The sequence below is a fragment of the Pipistrellus hanaki genome (assembly GCF_964339955.1).
Source record: "Pipistrellus hanaki genome assembly, chromosome: 1".
In the NCBI taxonomy this organism is placed as follows: Eukaryota; Metazoa; Chordata; class Mammalia; order Chiroptera; family Vespertilionidae; genus Pipistrellus; species Pipistrellus hanaki.
In genome coordinates, this window is record NC_140503.1 from 91,596,541 (window position 1) to 91,617,393 (window position 20,853).

At 36.4% G+C, this 20,853-nt stretch overlaps 1 protein-coding gene across 12 annotated transcripts in view; it reads left to right on the forward strand.

Moving 5' to 3' along the window:
- ZEB1 (zinc finger E-box binding homeobox 1) overlaps window positions 1-20,853 on the forward strand; it is a 225,142-nt gene that overhangs the window by 28,070 nt on the left and 176,219 nt on the right. For 4 of the 12 annotated variants that reach the window (XM_084875669.1, XM_084875667.1, XM_084875661.1 and 1 more), the window contains exon 2: window positions 17,008-17,162. The exons of the other annotated variants lie outside the window; for them this stretch is intronic. The gene's annotated coding sequence lies outside the window, so the exon portion shown is untranslated. The remainder of the gene's footprint in view (window positions 1-17,007; window positions 17,163-20,853) is intronic. 12 annotated transcript variants of the gene reach the window in all.

Here is a 20,853-nt window from a genome sequence, read left to right on the forward strand (position 1 = left end):
TGTTGCTTCATGGCACAAAAGAAAGTCTTTTTTTGCATTGAATTGTGACTGGTGTTGAGAAGTGGATTTATTTTGAGAATCCCAAATGTACAAAATCCTGGGTTGATCCAGGTCAACCATCAGTATCGATGGCAAGGTCAAATCATTTCAGAAAGAAGACAGTGCTCTGTGTTTGGTGGGATCAGGAAGGTATGGCATATTATGAGTTTCTAAAACCAGGTGAAACTGTTAATACTGATCGATACCAACAACAAATAATCAATTTGAACCACACTTTGATTGTAAAATGACCAGAATGTTCCAGAAGACACGATAAAGTAATTTTGCTTTATGATAACTCACTATCACACACTTCAAAACCAGTTAAAGACATGTTATGTTAAAAGATCTTGCCTGGGAAGTATTAACCCACCCACCTCATTCACCAGACCTTGCTCCTTCAGATTACCACTTGTTCCAGTCACTGGCACATGCACTGTCTGAGCAGCACTTCAAAACATACGAAAAAGTTGAAAGTTGGGTCTCTAAATGGTTTGCCTCAAAATAAGAAAAGTTCTATTGGGATAATATCCACAAATTACCTGAAACATGGGAGAAATGTGTGGATAGCAATGGTATTACTTTGCATAAACACTGTTGATGTTTCTCTGGAAATTACCACATTTTCTTTGATTACTAGTATTGTAAGATTTAATGGAAGTATATGATTGTCTAACCCCGTAGTTAGCAAACTGTGGATTTCGAACCCATATGTGGCTCTTTGGCCCCTTGAGTGTGGGGCTCTTCCACAAAATACCACGGCCTGGGCGAGTCTATTTTGAAGAAGTGGCATTAGAAGAAGTTTAAGTTTAAAAAATTTGTCTCAAAAGAAATTTCAATCGTTGTACTGTTGATATTTGACTCTGTTGACTAATATGTTTTCTGACCACTGGCCTAACCATTATGCTGTACACCTGAAACCAATACAAAATAATATTGAAAGTAAAATAAATAAATAAATAGAACTTAAAAACCCAACAACTTAGTAATTCATTTGATACAACTTTATCCATACATACAGTCATTATGATTTTATGGCACATTTTAATTTTAAATGCTGACCCATGTTGCTGTTTTTTTTAAAATCTAAACTAAGTGTAACCCTTAGTAATTATTAAAACAGGCTATATTCATTCACATTTTTATTTCAGTAGTCACAGAAACCAAATATTTTTGTTTTTTACTGACTATTTAGATCCTGACATTGGAATTGTTGAAATACATTTCTAAGGAGGACTGAGTATTTCAGTTACCAGTTGCTGCATTACAAACCATTTTAAGACTTAATGGCTTAAAACAACAATAGTTTATTCTCATCATTCTGAGGATTGACTTAGTGAGTCTTCTGCATATAAAGTGGTCATCTTCAGGTGCTAGGATAGCAGGGCAGTCCAAATGGCCTCAATGAATGTGACTGGCAATGAATGTAGGCTGCTAGCTGTGAGCACAGTTTGGCCTGGCCTCTGGATCCTTGTTTCTCCTTATCTTTGTTTCTTTGTGAAGTTAATTGGGATTCCTCACAGTGTGGTAACTGGGTTCCAAGAAGAAATGCAAAGCAGAAGTTGCAGATCTTTTGAGGCCCAGATTCTGGAGTTACCCAGAGGCATTTTTGCCCATTTTTTATTGGTCAAAACAGGAAGGGGTGGTGGCACAGAATACAATATACAGATAATGTATTATAGAATTGTACACCTGAAACCTATATAATTTTATTAACCAATTAGAGGCCTGATGCATGAAATTCGTGCAAGGGTAGGCCTTCCTTTCCACAGTTGCTGGCTTCCCAACCCTAGCTGCCAGCTTCGTAGCCCTGCCCGCACCCGCCTTGGCCTGCTGCCACCTGGGTCTGCCATCACACACCTCCAGTTCCACAGAGCCCTCCCGCATCGGTAACCCCTTCCTCTTAGGGGTAATTGTGGGGAAATTGCATCCCTCCCCCCACTACCTCCAATTGCATTGCACCCACCTGGGCTGGCCTGACACCAGTGCGTGTCATAGCATGTTCATTCCGAAGGTCGTTCCGTTTGGCCATTTGGTCTATTTGCATATTACACTTTTATTATTATAGATGACACCCCATTAAATTAAATAAAAATAAAAATCTGAAAAGACAAAAACAAATAAATTATTACATTAAATTAACAGATAATTGAAAGAATGGAGGTAGACATAAGGAACTTTTGAACAATAGTAATAGTGTTTCAATATTAGAATAGGTTTCCCCGGAGAATATTTCAAAGAATTGAACATATAACAGTGTTATAGATTATGTAAGAAGTGCTGAAAGTGAGAATAGGGAAAATAGATTTAGTTTGTTTTGTCAAGTCTGTCTATTGAAAGGGGGAATGTTTTATTTCCTCTAGGAAAAATGAATGACATTGGCATCCTGTTCTACTTATTTTTGGGCTTTGACTTTATAACTTATTTTTGGGAGTAACTTTTTATTTTTCTGTTATTCTTCACCCCAGGATATTTTTCTATTGATTTTCAGAGGTAGTGGAAGGGCAAGAGGAGAGGAGAGGAGAGAGAGAGGGATTAGCCCTTGATTGGGAATCAAACCTGTGACCCTTCAGTGCATGGGCCATCCTACTGGACCAGGGCCAGGATTAACTTATAAGTTTCATGTAAAGCACTCTTTTTGTGTATGTGTGTGTGTATACAAGACACAGTAGGAACCTTTAAAATTACCTGCTTGTATAGCTCTTAATTTCAGAGCATGTCCATGCATATTACTATACTTTCTTTATTCTAAGTTGTAAGATACACCTTTTACTTAATAACTTCTCTCTCAGGGAAAATCAAATACTTTCCTTAGGGAATGGAGGAACATTTTATCTATTCTACCTAAGTATTATTCTAAGTAACTTTTAGTTATAGGAATTACATCCACATACTGCTATTGAACTCTGGCACTTTTAGGATTGATAACATAATTCTGAGGCTCATACAGGAATTACTTGGCTTGGTTTCCATTTTCTAATTAATTACACTTAAGGTTTTTATTTTTACTACTTACATTATATATCCTTAGAAGTTTACTACTCTTTAAAAAAAGTTTTCATTGGTTTCAGAGAGGAAGTGAGAGGGAGACAGAGATAGAAACATAAATTATGAGAAAGAATAATTGATTGGCTGCCTCCTGCACACCTCTTACTGGGGATTGAGCCCACAACCGGGCTATGTGTCTGGACCAAGAATGCAAGCGTGACCTTCTGGTTCATAGGTTAATGCTCGACCACTGAGCAACACTGGTTAACTACTCTTGAAAGTTAAACAGAACAATTTAACACATAGGTATTTGGTAATTGCTCAGAATTATCGCTTGGTAGACCTTTTAAACATAAATTAATCACATGTTACAGGCAACTCTGTATACATAATTTTTTATTTCAATGCTGCAATATAATGATCTTTATAATGGCATTTCAAGAAATAATTAGGAATTTAACATTAAATTAAAATTGAACTGTATATGCTTCTGGAAGTATGGATAACTGAGGTGACAGATGAAAGACATATTCTTTTTTTAATATTAAAACTTTTTTTAAAAAAGAGAAGTGAAGAATATCTATGTGAGAGTGGAACATTGGTCAGCTGCTTCCTGTTTGCTCCCTTCCAGGAACAGAGCCTGAAACTCAGACATGAGCCTTTATTGGGATTCAAACCAGCAACCTTCCAGTGAATGGAACGATGCCCAGCCAACTGAGTCACACTGGTCAAGGCAAAAAATTCATTCTTAGTTGTCTAAGTTTATACATGGATAAAGGTATAACCTATGTAAATGATTGGCAGGGTTCTTTTGATATCTACAATAAGATTCCTCTTGATTTAAAAAAAATGTTAAAATGAAAAGTATGCATGCATCTTAGAGTTGAGAAAATGAATTATTATTTTTTATTCCCCTCCTAACAACTATGTAAAGAAGACAGAGTAGGCATTGTATAGTGTTTCGATTAAGGTAAAGAATCTGAGTGTTTGATACTTCAAGTCACACAGTAAGTGGAAGGTCTAGAATTATAAACCAGGTGTTCAAAACTTCCAGATATATGACTATACTATGCTACCCTTTCAACAATAAGTTAGTAATGGATTAATTTCAATTTAATGAGATTTGTTTATTCAATATATGTTTATAAGTGCTATTTATGTCAGGCATTATGTTAAATGCTATATAAAATAGTAAGCAAGATAGATAGTCTGTGTCCTCATGTAACCAACAGTTTTTGCAAAAGACTAAAACTAAATGAATAATTACAACTAAGTTGAATGTTAAGGTAGAAATTATAAGGTAATATGAGAGTATATAAGAAGTAAATCGAACCTGGCCTGGAATGGCAGTCAGTTTTGATAGTGAAATCAGGGAAGGACAAGAGAAATAACTTTAAGGCTGAGATAGAAAGAATCAGCATGAGTCAGAGCATTGCAGGTAGCAGAAATGGCATCTGCAAAAGGAAAAGGAAGAACTACAAGGATTCCAATGTGGCTGAGCCATGAGAAGAAGAAATAAAAGTGGAGAGGAATTAAGGAAACTGATTGTGATTTTAAGATTTTAGCCTTTATCCTAAAGAATATTGGGAAGCTGTGGAAAGGTTGTAAGCAGAAGTGTAACATAGTTAAATTTTCATTTGAAAAATATGAATCTTACTGCAGTGAATGTAGAAGCTTGTTGTTAAAAGCTGTTTCTGTAGACAAGTTTAAAGATTATGGATACAGTGGTGAGTTGGAGAGAAGGGTCTAGATTTGAAATTTGGGAAGTAGACAAAACCTAAGGATTTGACAGAAATGTAAAATTAATGTTATTGTACAATCTATAAAATTTGATTGCACGTTCATCTCAATAATTCTTTCAGTAACTTTTCCTTAATGTTAGGAAATGACTATATTATAGAATATAATTTAGAAAGTATTATTCCTTAAAATATAATTTATGAATTGAGCAAATAGCATTCTAGTAAGAAACTTTTCCCCCATAAAAAAGAAGGAAATCTTATCTTTTGTAACAGCATGGATGGATCTGGAGAATATTATGCTAAGTGAAATAAGCCAGTGAGAGAAAGACAGATACCATATGCTCTCACTTTCATATGGAATGTAATAAACAAAATAATAAATAAAATAGAAACAAAAGCAGAGATATGTAGAACAGATTGCCAGTTGTCAGAGGGGAGGGATACTGGGGAGCTGTGTGCAAATCAGGTAAAGGGATTAAACAACACACACACACACACACACACACACACACACACACACACACACACGTATGGTGATAGTCAGAGGGAAAGGGGATGGGGGGTAAAAGAGGCCAAAGAGGGGATAAATGGGAACTGAAAGAGATTTGACTTTAAGTGATGGCTGCACGATGCAGTTTGCAGATGATGTTTTATTAAGTTATATACTTGAAACCTGTATGGTTTTGTTAACCACTGTTGCCCCAATTTTTTAAAACTCAGTTTAAAAAAAAAATAAACACTTCCCTTTATTATGATAATAATCTATTGCTGGACCCTTGGTTTTAGAAATAGATTTCTTGTTAAATTAGAGTATTCAGGAAGAAAAAGTTTTAGAAGCATACTTATTTTAATGCCTTATGAACTGCTTTATTTACTTAACCAACAAACAAGCATTATTAGTCTATTTTATAAGGGATGGCATAGTCAAATACCTATAAGGGATTCACTGTGAAGATTTACACCATTTAGGGAAATAATATGAAGACGGATTCTAGTCTCCTGGGGAGGGAAACTACTAATGTTCTTTTTTATCATCAGTGTGTGGGAGCTGTGGAAGTGGGAGTAGGGCTGCCTGCAGACAGGGGGCTGAGGCATGGTGGGAGAGGCCGGGCAGGGATGTGGAGGATGGGCCAAAACCTGCCCCTGTACCCACTGCAGCCTTGTGGCCCACAGTTCTTTCAAGGTTCATGAATTTGTGCACTGGGCTGCTAGTTACTTTATAAAGGTAAAAAGTCAGAATTATTTCTAAGCAATATAAAATGTCAAAAGAAGGAAGGAAAGGGGGAAATGAAAGAGGAAACAAGATTTTTAAAATAAGAATTACAAAACTATCCAGGTTGTATTTTTAGTTTAAACTGAGTTCAAAGAGAAATTCACTGTTTCTAGGATAATTTTTATTTACTTCACAGTATCTTTCTAGCATCTTCAACTACCTGAATGTGCATAATTTGAAACTTAGAATGGGATGGAAATATGTAGGATGTAGGAAGTAAATGAACTAGATAGATGAGAGTTCAGTGGTTCTCTCTTAAACAAGAATAAATATAGCAGAAACAACAGATAGTTGATAGCAGAGAGAAATCAGGCTGTAAGAACATAGCACTCTGAATATATTATGGAACCATGAAAGCCTTACTATATTAAAAGCATAATTTAACTCTTGTATAAATGATTGAGAAGAGGTCATATTGTTTGATGTACTCTGATATTTTAAATATGCCCCTCCCCAATCCTATCTAATAAAGAGTGAATATGCTAATTGACGCTCATGCTGTCACAAAGATGGCAGCACCCACAGCCAATAAGGCAGGAATATTCTAATTGATTGCCACACTCTCAAAGATGGCGGCACCCATAGTCACAAGATGGTGGCACCCAGTCCGCTCAGCCCCATTGGGGTGGCAGGTGCATGGCAAGGCCTGACCCATCTCCAGACGGGCTCAGCCACATGCACCTGCCTCTAGAGTCCCCCAGTCCTCTCAGCCCCCCAGCCACCCAGGGATGGCCTGAGGTACAGGCAAGCCTTGGATGGTGGCTGCCCAGTAGCCCAGGGTTGCCTGAGGCTCATGTAACAAGGGCTGGCTGAGGCTTATGCTGCTGGCCCCTGAGGGCTCCCGGACTGTGAGAGGGGGCAGGTGGGCTGAGGGACCCCCCATTTTCATGGACTGGGCCTCTAGTAATACATATGATACACAATCATTATAGGCAACAAAAAAGTAATATAGCACTTTTCTTTAAAAGCCAAGAATAGATAAAATCAAGTGTATATTTTTCTAAAAGTATGTAAATAGATCTTGAGATTTAATAATTTCCTAGTAACAAATTAGTTTTCAAATTAGTCTAATTTAAATTTTAAAAGTATTGCTGAAACCGGTTTGGCTCAGTGGATAGAGCTTCGGCCTGTGGACTGAAGGGTCCTGGGTTCGATTCCAGCCAAGGGCATGTATCTTGGTTGCGGGCACATCCCCAGTGGGAGGTGTGCAGGAGGCAGCTAATCTATGATTCTCTCATCAATGTTTCTAGCTCTCTCTCCCTCTCCCTTCCTCTCTGTAAAAAATCAATAAAATATTTTAAAAGTATTAATTGGCTCACATAAGAAAGTTCCAGAAAGTTAGCTAAGCCAGTGGCTCAATATTTTGAAGGACTCTGATTATATTTCTACTTTAGTCTTTCTACTCATTATTGCCATTCTCCTAACACTGCAGTTACAGATGGCTTCTGATTGGAATCGAGATTATGGTGTGTTTTTTTCTTCCTTCAGATACAAAGAGAGAACTAAGTTTTGTTAGTGTTTTTTTGTTTTGTTTTGTTTTGTTTTGTTTTTTTAGCAATATAGCTTTAATTTTTCCTTTAAGCAGTTCCCTTTTACCCCACCCCCAGTTTGCTTCTCAGTGGCTTAAATTTGTTTAATTCTAAAACTCCTAAACTAATCATTGGCAAGGAGGGATGGGTTTATCATAATAATAGATTAGAGTAATTGTGGTCTACTTTTGTGTCTTAGGGTCAGTCAGCTTCTTTTAAAGCACAGTGAATTTTGGGAGAGATTTGGATGGAAATCAAATCATGGATTATTATCAAAGAGGAAGCTGTAGGTAGGCACTCAACATTGTCCATTGTAGATGCATGAAGAGTACATACTACCTGAAATTTTTACTTGAATGAAACATCACTTTCCTTTCTCAATCCCAGAAAGTATAAAGTGAGTCCTTGCTGAATCTACTCTTGGTTTCCTATGTTTTAGCATACTTGTTAGCAAAACTTTTATGGCTTCTGAATTGAAGATTTTTTTTGTCTAAAAATTATCTTGTCATTTAATAGGCACCTATCTGTAGAATAAACTATGTGGGCCATAAATAGAATAGAGTTTGTTTAGGAAAATGCAGTTTCTTAAATAAGCCTTACTTAAATAATATATATTATTTTCTTCCTCTCCAAAGGATTTGTGTACCCTAATTTCTGTAGTAGTGTTATCCTTAATATCTGGTTATACTACTAAAGATGAAGTATAATTTATGGGGTTACTTACAAAACAAAAATGAATACTAATTTTTAAAGTTTAAAAAATATTTGTATAGAAAATGCTAATTACATATTGACTAGAGGCCCAGTGCACAAATTCATGCACCAGTGTGGTCCCAAGGCCTGGCCTGCGGGATCTGGCCAAAATTGACTCTCCAACATCCCCAAAGGGTCTCATATTGCAAGAGGGCACAGGCCAGGCTGTGGTACCAGTACATGACTGGGGCCAGGGAGGGACACAGAAGGTTGGCCAGCAGGGAGGGACCATAGGAGGGCCCCAGGGTATGTCTGGCTCATCTCATTCAATCTCAATCGGCCAGACCCCAGCAGCAAGCTAACCTACCAATTGGAGTGGCCTTATCATATTATTAGCATATTATGCTTTGATTGGTTGAATTGACAACCAAAGGACTGGACACTTAGCATGTTAGGCTTTTATTATATAGGATTATTGAATTTATTGGAGTGCAAGTTTCAAGTCTACAACTAAATAAAATATCTACTTACTGCATTCTGTGCCCATTACCCCAAGCAAAGTCTGTTTTGTCCCCATTTCCCCTCTATCCATCTCCACATACCTCTTTACCACCTTTTCCTTCTGGCTGCTACTACAGTAATATTAGTGTCTACGTGTTGTTTTTGCTTAATCCCTTCACATTTTATCCAACCCCCAACCTACTTTCCCTCTGACAGCTGTCAGTCTGTTCCATGTATCCATGCTTCTGTTTCTATTTTGTTTATCAGTTTATTTTGTTCATTAGATTCCACATACAAGTGAGATGATATGGAATTTGTCTTTCTCTAACTGGCTTATTTCATTTAGCATAATAATCTCCAGGTCTATCTATGCTGTTCCCAAAGGTAAGATTTCTTTCTTTTCCTTTCCTTTTCTTTTCTTTTCCTTTTCTCTTCCTTTTCTTTTCTTCTCCTTTTCTTTTCTTTTCTTTTCTTTTCTTTTTTTAAGAGCAGGGTAGTATTCCATTGTGTAAATGTGCCACAGCTTTTTAAAAAATGTTTTTTTTACTATTTATTTATTATTTATTTATTTTAGAGAGAGAGGAAGGGAGAGAGATAGAAACATTGATTGGCTGCCTCTTCCTACACACCCCTACTGGAAATCAAGCTCCCAGCCTTGGCATGTGCCCTGACCTGGAACTGAGCGGGTGACCTCTTGGTTCATGGGTTGATGCTTAACCACTGAATAACACTGGCCAGGCAATAATTGCATTTTTTATCCACTCATCTGGTGATGGGCATTTGGGCTGTTTTCAGATTTTGGCTATTGTAAATAATGCTGTAATGAACATAGGAATGCATATATTCTTTCAAATTAGTGTATCAGTATTCTTAGGATATATTCCCAGGAGTGAGATTGCTGGGTCAAAAAGGCAGTTTTATTTTTAATTTTTTGTGGTAACTCTATGCTATTTTTCATAGTGGCTGCACCAGTCTGCATTCCCACTAACAGGTCACAAGGGTTCTCTTTTCTCCATATCCGGGCCAGCACTTACCGTTTGTGGATCTATTGATCATAGCCATTTTGGTAGGTGTGAGGTGATATCTCATTGGGGTTTTAACTTGCATCTCCATGATGATTAGTGATGTTGAGAATTTTTTCCTATCTATTGGCCATCTGTAAACATATCCTCTTTGGATAAGTGTCTATTCAGGTCCTTTGCCTGTTTTTTATTTGGATTGTTTGTCTTCCTGGTGTTGAATTGTGAAAATTCTTCATATATTTTGGCACTTAATTCCTTATTGGGTGCATCATTGGCAAATATAATCTCCCTAATTACATATTTTAAGTGCCAATTGTTTTAATTAAAATATTTAACCAGCTGGCTGTATATTTTATTTCTCTCCATTTTCATATTTCTAAATATTAGCCAAATATTTTAGTATCTGGGTCACACAGTCATTACAAACAAATGTAGGCCAAAATGGTTTATCCTTCTCAGTTGCCAGCCTAGTTCTCATTCTACCATGCTCTGATGTTCATTTTTTGGTTCTATTTCATCTAAACTCTGTTTACTTATTTTTGCAAAGTTCTCTGTTAGTTCTTTGTATATAATTGGTCTTATTGTGTCTTTTTCCCCCCTCCTGAATCAAGCAAGGCAACAGAGCAAATAATTGTGCTCTTGGCTGCTATGTTTTAGAATTGTTGCTATACAAAGGGTCACACATGTTAAATTACACACTGCTGTGCTAATTATTGTGTGAAACCTTATTTAAAATGCTAGAGAAATTGTGTTTTGGTGTAGAAACTGTAACATTTCTTAAAGACTCAACCTGAGTGTAATTTGTTATTGAGGGCCTCAGAATTCCTAAATACCCTGCAGAATTTTTAAATGTAAACCCATTCCTATCTTGTCATACTAGATGCTATAGCATTTTTCTTCAAGTAAAATGAGAAGTCCAAAGTGTTATGATACAAAGATTAGGGAAGGAAGAGGGAAAGAAGATAGAAGTAAATTGAATCATCAAACAATTTACCTTTACTTTTGAAGTACTATAAATGTCAAATTCTGTTTTAAAATACTTTTTTAAGGGGGTATGTAGTTTACTGGCAGCTTGTGTTAATACAGTTTTCCTTTTCTTAAAATTAAGAACTTTATACCTTTTGGAATTTTTAATATTTTTGCTAAATTTAGAATATATGATTTCATACAACTGTATGCTATTTTGAAAGCATAAAATGATAACATGTATACTTCTTGAAGGAAATTAATATGTATTTGTATTGTATTGTATTTGTATTGTATATGTATTTGTATATGTAATATAGTTGTTTAGAATTATTGGACATTTAATTGGTAAATTTTCCAGATGACCAGCATTTACCTTCTTGATTGCTAAACATTTCATCTCAACCATTCTTGATTTAAAATATCTTAGAAAGCTTTATATATTTTAATTACCTTGGATTATTGATGAATATTTGTTAATAGAGTGTGTTCAGGGGCTACTGAGGTATGTCATAGAGCCATTTGTTCAGTAGCTATTTTTGCTTCGAGATTTTGTAAATAGTGATTCTACTTTTACTAGCTTACAGATAAGGGTATTGAATAAAGTAAGGAAACTAGTTTCTTACAGGCTTAAAGAGTATTAGTGAGGAAAGTACTGGGACTTTATGATGTTTACTTTTATTTTATTTAGTTTCTACCTTCTGCCCCAGGAGCCCACCTCCTTATGCCCTAGCCTAAAAAACAAACAAACAAAATAAAGTATGGTACTTGACAGTATTTCAGATAATTATATTGTAAGAAAGGTAAGTTTAGTTTTTGGAGCTAGACATACAGTGATGGGGATTATAACTGGATCATTCAATAACTCTGAAATCTTGGCAAGTTCGCAACAATAAAACGGGTATGTAGTACCTATTTCCTAGGATTGTGAGGATTAAAAATAATGCATTTTAAATGGAGGTATTTTAACATGTAGTTTTCTTTCGTTATGTTTTAAGGTAGGTGACCCACTTAATTTGGAAATGACATTTGCCTATTTTAGCATGATACCATAAGGATTAATCAGTCAATTATCTCTAATAATTTATTATTTCTAATAAATACAGTGGTTTTGAAGATCACTTTTTCAGAAATAGGTGGTATGACAAGATGTTGATTAATTTAATCATATGAATGAAATACTGTGGAATATTTTTAAAGCCTAAAAAAATTTCAAATACAGATGCAAGAAAAATATTTTTAATAAAATGTGAAAAAATATTTTTTTAGCCAATAAGACTAAATTGTGTTGAAATGTTTTATTAATATCTCCAAGGAGTTTATAAGGTAGTAAGTGCTATTTTTTATTGCAAAGGTAAATGGTAACTTCTATACCCATATATATAATCTTAAAAAATCTAGAGTTCCCTATGCCATTTTACATTTACTAGTGACATAGCAGTTATGTTCCCTATTGCAGTGAGCTTTACTAGTATTTACTGAAATACTGCACAGACACACAAGTAAATCATGTATGTCTTGTTATGAAATTTTATAATTGTTCTTAACTTTGATGTTATCCATTTGCAGGTCAGATGATAGAATATATTTTATTTAATAAGTACACCAAATACACATATAGTGCTATTAGGTTTTAATGGTGCCAGAGGGGAAAAACAAAACAGCACAGCCTGTGTCTTTAAGGAGCTGTCTCACAGTAATATGAATATTTGATTGAGAAGATTAACACATACAGTATAATGGAATTCTACAAAAACTGCCTATTAAAAAACTTTCCTAAAAGGCCAGAGGGGTGTGGAGGTGGAATGGAGGCAGGGTATGAATTATAATAAAAGATACAATTTAAAATTGTCTTATGTTTAATAATAATGATATTAAACTTAAAGGTAAATTCACTCTAACAAAGCAAGGATTCTCATTCCCGAAGGAAATAAAGAAGCTTTGCTTGTTATTGAGATATATTCACAAGAATTTGATATTTTTATTTGTATTGGATATAGCAAAGCTTTATTGTTGTCTGTGTTATTGGATAAGGTGAAATTGTAAATATTTTGCATTGTGAACTGTATTAAAATACATTTGTATTTCCTACTAAATACAGGGAACATAATTATTAAACTGTAGATTATAATCCAGTAAGAGGCATTTCATGTTTTAAATTGTTTTGTCTTTTCTTTCTTCTCAGTAATGCCTTTAAGGTCTTTTGATGTATCAGAAAGAAAATGTTGTAAGCTGTTTGGCTCCAGCAAAGGAAAGTTAATTGACCTGAAGATGTTTCCCTACTGCCAAGTCTTTGCTCAGTTGCTCTCTATCTTTGCTATGGCAGGTTTACTCCTCATCATCTACTCTAAGATCTCTAAGATCCCACTCAAACCCATCTTTGGCAGCTTCTATTGTCTACCATCTCCTTCATCCTGAATTAACAGGGAAGAATAAAAAGTTGCCAGAAAAAAAACACAGGCCTAACAGTTAAATGATCTAATATCTGTTTTGTTCCTCACAACCAGTTGATAAAAATAATTCTTTAGATTCTTGTCCCTGGATAGAGTCAGACTGTCATAACATTCCACATTATGCATACCATTGCCAAAACATTCTTTCTGCGGACTGATCAGATTTTTGAGAAGGGGTGGAGGTGGAGGTGGAAGTAGAGGTGATTGGTCGAGGTAGTGGGAGAAAATCGTCTTTTCCAGGATGTGTAATATGTACTGTGCAGTGTCTTTTACTATCCTGAAATGCCTGTAGTGCTCCAGGTTTCTGCTCTCTTTTTACACTATTGTCTTTGACCTGAAATGCAGTTTCTTTTTACCTATAAAAAATCTTATTAGTTATTCTCTATAAGATCTAGCAAAGATCTTTTCCTTCTTGAGGTTTTGCCTATCAACCCTAATTTAAATCTCTTCTCTAAGCTCCAACTCATACTACTCATTGAGTTGAAATAAGACTTCTGTGATACTTGGAAGACAGTGAGAGGTTATTTTCCCATGAGATTCCAATAGAGTTTCGTATCTTGAGCTTCTCCTTAGCAGAGAGTATGTAGCAAATATATTGAGTGTGAAAATATTAGATAATTGGTTTACTCACATGATTTATTTTTATATAATTGCTTGGTACTCTCTACCAAAAGAAGAAATTACTGTGTAAACTTCTTTAACTGTTTATTGAACGCAGGGCTGCCTACTTCTGAGTTCCTAACTACTCTTGAGTACGTAGTTTGGTCATTGGAAAATAACTATTGGAGTTTGGGATGGGTTGTGTGAGTTTTGGAGAAGGAAGTAAATCTGTTATTGGACATTTAATACCATTGCCTTTTCTGTTTTAAAGTGTTATGCTTCTTGTTATTGTATTCATAGGAGGCAACCAAATGATGTATCTCTCTCACATCAGCCTTTCTCTCTCTGTCTCTCTCTCTCTTCCCCCTTCTCTTCCCTCCCTTCTACTCTCTTTAAAAAACAATCACTCTCTCAAAATTAATGGAAAACATATCCTTGAGTGAGGATTAACAACATCAAAAAGCATTTTTTCTTAAGGCATCTTGATTTTGATGCTGACTTGCTGTGTGACTTTGGACAAATAATGTCCTAGTAACTGGACCTGTTCTCTCACCTATAAAATGAGGTTTAGTACTAAATTATAAGACTCTTATAAATGGACTAGAGGCCCGGTGTACGAAATTTGTCCACTCATGAGGCGGGGGAGGGCCTTCAGCCCGGCCTGCACCTGTCCCAGTCCGGGAGCCCTTGGGAGATGTCCAACTTACAGCTTAGGCCCACTTCCCTGGGGGAGCAGGCCTAAGCCATCAGTTGAATGTCCTTAGCACTGCTGTGGATATGGAAGAGGCTCCCTCCACTGCCACTGTGCTCTCCAGCTGTGAACCCAGCTCAGGATTTCTGTCTGAGTGATGCTCCCCCTGTGGGAGCACACTGACCACCAGGGAGCAGCTCCTGCATTGAGTGTCAGCCCTCTGTTGGTCGGTGTGCATCATAGTGATTGGTCATTCCTAATTGGTCAATTTGCATATTAGCCTTTTATGATATAGGATTTGTAGAATATATTTAAAATTATATACAAACACATAAACACTTTGACAAATCATTTGCTGCTCATCTTTGCTGGAATATGAAACTATTTTTGTTGTGTAGATGCATTACTGATAATTTTATTCATGCCAAGAGATTGTCCTGTGCTTTTTGATTCATGATATTGTTAATCTGATAGTGACTTTTCAGGATTGTTTTTGTATTAAAACTTAAATTACTGCCATGATGATTAGAATCATTAGGATCAGTGACATGAACAAATTTGGAATTGCTTCTCTTATACTGAAAACCTGATGAAAATATGCTTCTCTATAATTTAATTTGGCTAAGGAATTTATCTTTGATCTTTTGATGTTCTTACAGAGTGAGACATGAATATTTCCAGTGCCGCATTCTATATGCAATTAATTTTTGCTTTGTGGGTTTCATCAGGCTAAATAAAAAATAAAATGGTCGTATATTTTCTGCTTTAAAAATGCTTCTTGATATAAAGTTTAAGATCAGCCCAACATGTGACAAATATATTCAAACAATTAAGCTGCCCCAGCGTACTTTTTCTCTTGGAATTCTAACCATTCATATGTCTTTGTGAGCTATTCTCCTCCCCGCCCACACATGCACACTCCATGTCAAGTTTTAGATTATAAACTCTGAGGAAGGTGTTTAACTTTTCCTTTGTATCTCGTAACACCCAGGAAGGAACTCTCTTAGTTTCTGAATACTTTCAAAATGTTACTGAGATTGATTGTTTTGCATTCAAATTATTGAGGTCAATGTGATTAATTCAAAGACATAGTAGTTTTGTTAAGCTTTAGGCTTTGTTCTGAAGTCATCTTCTCTTGATTTAATCATAAGTTGATTATTACCTTATATTCTTTTTCATATAATACCTTGATATCAGGTTATTAATATGGGAAAGTCTGTCAGGGCATAGAAGCACGTGTGGATAGAAGTGCATGTACACAAATATTCCTGTGTATGTATGAGAGAGTGGGCACACAGAATATATGAAAATTTGGGGTATATCTTATGCTTAGCATTTTAATTTGAATCTTATATAACTATGTGCACTGAATATTGGAGCTATATTATAGTTGACATTCAGAAAGTTTTTAATCAGTGGTAAACCTGATAACTTAGGAAGATAAGGACATGATTTTCTTTCAAGGTTTCATTTTAGTTTTATTTTTTTCTGTGTTGCCAAAGATTTAAATTGTCAAGGATACATAATTATTGAAAAGGACTAACTTATAGCTGGGCAGAAATTATATTGAGGCTCCAAGGTATTTCTTAACGTTTTTGGGAAAAGTTGCTATGCGTAATATTTTAAAAGCATCAAAACAGAGATTGTAAGTCAACTATCATAAAGAATAATAGACGAAAGTCATATATAGTTGACAGACTACAAATATTATCTATCTATCTATCTATCTGGACCGGAACAGCGGAACGACCGATTGCTATGACATGTACTGTGGCAGCCAATTGGCCCAATGGGGGTCCCCAATCAGCATCCCCAACCACCCACTGCCCCTCTACCCTGGCTGGCCTGGCCCCAATCAGCCCCCATTGGGGTACTGGCTGGCTGGACCCCACCTGTGCATGAATTCGTGCACTGGGCCTCTAGTAAATAATAATTAAGAGAAAAAAAGCCTAAATTGGTGCAGAAAAGGGATTGAGCTGTTTTGCATTATAATTAGAAGTCTGTAATCATATATTTTGTCTCAATACAAAAAATGATCTTTGCAGTCAGGGCATGTTTCTTCAGTGTAACCTTGAACTCTAATGGTATGTACTACTATAATTAATTGATGATGTAATAAATATTTTATGAATATGGATGATACTGACAAAGTGTATTCAAATATTATTGTTAGTTTTAAGTTAATATTTGATAGAATTTAAATTTATGACTATAATTTATAATAGATACATCATTCTATAAATACCTTCTTTATCATGTGTTAATTTTGGTTACAGAATAATAGAGTCAGCTTCTTTTGAAAGCTTCAAAGTGTACTTGAAATTGTTCTCTGTAGATATTCAAATTTTAGAGAATTTTTGGTTTTACTTTATCCTAGTATTTCTTCTTAAACATAATATTATTACTTCTTTAAAATAGATAAATCAAAATCATTCACTTTGTTATGAGTTATCATGCACATTATCAGTTGGGGGATGTGGAAACAATTTAATAAAGCTTGGGTAATTTAGTTTCAGTCCAAATTCTCAACTGGCAATTGGCCGAAAACTCCTATCTGAAGAAGTGAGCATCCAAATGTCATTTTGTGATTTGTCTACTGTCTGCTTGACATAGCAAGGCCCTATCAAGAAAAACAAATGGAGTGACTATCAAAGGAAAACCAATGGTAAGAGTTTTCACTTAAATTATAAAGTGTGTGTGTATGTATGTGTGTGTGTGTGTGTGTGTGTGTGTGGTGTGTGTGTGTGTAAAGCATACCAATTTCTTATATTTGAATTAAGATTTTAGAACTTTAAAAATTTAGGACATAATTAATGTCTGATTTTATAGTTCAATGACTTAATAAAATGTATGAAAAAATAGTTTTATATGTAAGATATTTTATATGCTTAATGTTGATAAAAATAGTACTAAAAATGTGAAAAATCAGTTAGATAATTCATGTTTAGTATAAGAACTTCAGTTCTTTGTAGTACTACTGTACTTATTTTTTTAAATAGCTATTATAGATATTGCTTGAGAAAAGTTTAACTTACAAAAATTATACCACTCTGAATTTATCTATTAGTTGCATAGATACTTCTTACTTAAAGTAAATGTCATAAATTATGCAGCAGTCTGTTGATTTTGTTGTTGTTTTTTACTTCCATTATAAAATGATAGAGGGAAAAGAAAGTATATCACAGAGTAATAGCACTTAGTTTAATATTAACTTTAAAAAAAATTATTGATACAATACTTCTGTGGAAAATATTAAATTCTATATTATTCATTTTTACAGAGAGGAAGGGAAATGGATAGAGAGTTAGAAACATTGATGAGAAAGAATCATCGATCAGCTGCCTCCTGCACAATCCCTACTGGGTATGTGCCCGTAACAAAGGTACATGCCCTTGACCAGAATCAAATCTGGGATCCTTCAATCTGCAAGCCAATGCTTTATCCACTGAGCCAAACAGGTTAGGGCTAAATTCTTAAGATTAGATGTCTATTTACTCCAGTAATAATGGAATGGGTATTCATAATATAGCACAGGATCAAATTTTGTGGTAAAATCAGACAGCTCTCTCCTTCCTTACCCATTTGCACTGAGAAAATAATTCAAATTCAGCTAAATTTTTATATCTTTCAAGTGACCTTAAACTTAATATTTTTGTTCTCATTGTATTTGGTTCTTACTTAACCCTTTATTTGGTGTCCTATCAGTTCCATTATTAGTGAACTTTAGACAGGAGTGGAAATAGTAGCTTAAAGAATGAAATCTAAAATCAATGTTTATTAGAGCTTTTTCTAGTGTTTGCAGGGATATAGCAGCTTTGTGATAACTGGATAATGGGTGATGAAGGTCAAATACAAGTAATAGATGGTGATTCTGTTGTCAAACATATTATTTTTGAGATTGACAGAGTTTGAATAATTTTTCTTGCTCAAAGATGTCTAAATGATGTTAATTCAATGTGACCATGCTCTTAACTGCTTTCTAGAGCCAAATAACACACACAATAGGAATAGCACATGTGACAAGTACCTAGCTAGCACAACATCTGTTATTATTTAAGCATTCAAATGTCAACAGAGAACTCAGTATTCTGTTTTGCAACATCTGTCCTTTAATTCATCTATCTAGTAATTCAAATTTTTGTAGATTGTTTGCTGTTTATGATTCATTCATCTAGCTACTGAGGTTAATATGGTGCAATCAACAACAGATATTTCTTAATTCTTTTGTAACTTACAATGTAGATGTTAATTGTAGTAACAAATGTAAAATTGTAACTAGAACCAATTCTATGGAAAGGTATCCTATCTAATAAAGAGGGAACATGCTAATTGACCATCATGCTAACATAAAGATGGCGGCGCCCATAGCCAATAAGGAGGAAATATGCTAATTGACTGCTATACCCTCAAATTTGGTGGCACCTACAGCCACAAGATGATGCTGCCCAGTCCTCTCAGCCCTCCAGCCTCTCAGGGCCAGCCCAGGGTGCAGGCAAGCCTCGGATGTTGGCTGCCCAGCTGCCCAGGGCTGGCCCGAGGTGCAGGCAAGCATCAGATGATGGATGCCTTACCGCTCAGGTAACCAGGACCGGCCAAGGCTTGTGCTGCCAATAGTGGCAGCAGCAGAGGTCTGATGGAGACATGCTCTTCCCCTAATCACCAGGTCGCCTCCCACCCCTGAGGGCTTCCAGACTGTGAGAGGGGGCAGGCTGGGCTGAGGGACCCCATTGCAGTGCATGAATTTTCATGCACTGGACCTCTAGTGTTACTATAAGTATAGAAGCAATATGGTTGCTGTGTAAATAAAGCATAGGACCAACACATTTCTCAAAGTGCATTGATAACGTTTTTTTTTTTTTTTACTTTAGTTAAATTTATACTTCTACTAAATTAATATCTTTGAGCAAGGCATGTTGAAAAACTAGATTCTAACCATGCAAGAAAAAAATTATGCTACTATTCTATTTTCTTAGATGTCTTATAACAAAACCTTGTCAAAATAACATTCTTATGTGAGAATTTCACTTATGGGAGAGAATCTTATAGGACCCTTTTTAACATTTCAGGATTAAAGGCAATGAATGATAACCCTGATTTTTTCAACTCAATTTAAGTTAATTAAAGGATATCCTATCTAATAAAAGAGTAATATGCAAATTGACTGTACTTCCCCTACAAGCCATACCTGCCAGCCAATCAGGAGCAAGTATGCAAATTAACCCAATCAAGATGGCTGCGGCCCCAGAGAGAGCACGAGGCTTGGGTTTCCTCAGCAATGGAGGAAGCCAAGTTTTCCGCCTGCCTTGGACTGCTTCGGCCTCTGCTTAAGGCTACAGAGTTTCAATTATAGAAGATAAATAAATCCCAACAAAAATGGCTGAGGCCAGGAAGCAAGCAGGAGGCTTGGCTCCACTCAAGGATACAAAGTTTCAATTATAGAAGATAAATAAACCCCAGATACCAGGGCCTCCGCTCAGATTGCCAGGCAGCATGGTTGGCCTACAAACCACCACAGGCCCCTCACCCAGGCTGTCCCACACCCTAAGAGAATCCCCACCCTGATCTGGGATACCCTTCAGGGCAAACAACCTGGCCCCCACCCATGCAGCAGACCTTTATCCTATCTAATCCTGTCTAAGAAAAGAATAATATGTAAATTAACCATCACTCTAACACACAACATGCCTGCCCCCATGTGGTCAAAAATGGCTGCCCCTATGTGGACACAAGATGGCCACCACAAGATGGCCAGCAGAGGAGGGAGGGCTGTTGGGAGAGACCAGGCCTGAAAGGGAGGGCAGTTGGAGTGGTCAAGCCTGCAGGAAAGGGCAGTTAGGGGTTACCAGGCCAGCAGAGGAGGGAAGTTGGGGGTGACTGAGCATGCAGGAAAGGGCAGTTGTGGGGGACCCAGGCCTGAAGGGGAGCAGTTGTGGGGGGGACCCAGGCCTGCAGGGGAGTGAAGTTTGCAGTGACCAAGCCTGCAGGGGAGGGCAGTTAGTATTGACCAGGGGAGCAATTAAGCATCAATTAGGCTGTCAGGGGAGTGATTAGGGATGATCAGGCTGGCAGGCAGAAGTTAGGGCCAATCAGGAAGGCAGGCAGGCAAGCAGTTGGGAGCCAGTAGTCCTGGATTGTGATAGGGATGTCTACTGCCCATTTTGGCCGGATTTTACCTGGATCAGACCTAAACTACAGTTGGATATCCCTCAAGGGCTCCCAGATTGGAGAGGGTGCAGGCTGGGCTGTGAACCAGGAGATCACAGTTGGGTTTCCCAGGCAGGGCACATGCCCAGGTTATGGGCTCAATCCCCAGTAGGGGGCATGCAGGAGGCAGTTGATCAATGATTTTCTCTCTC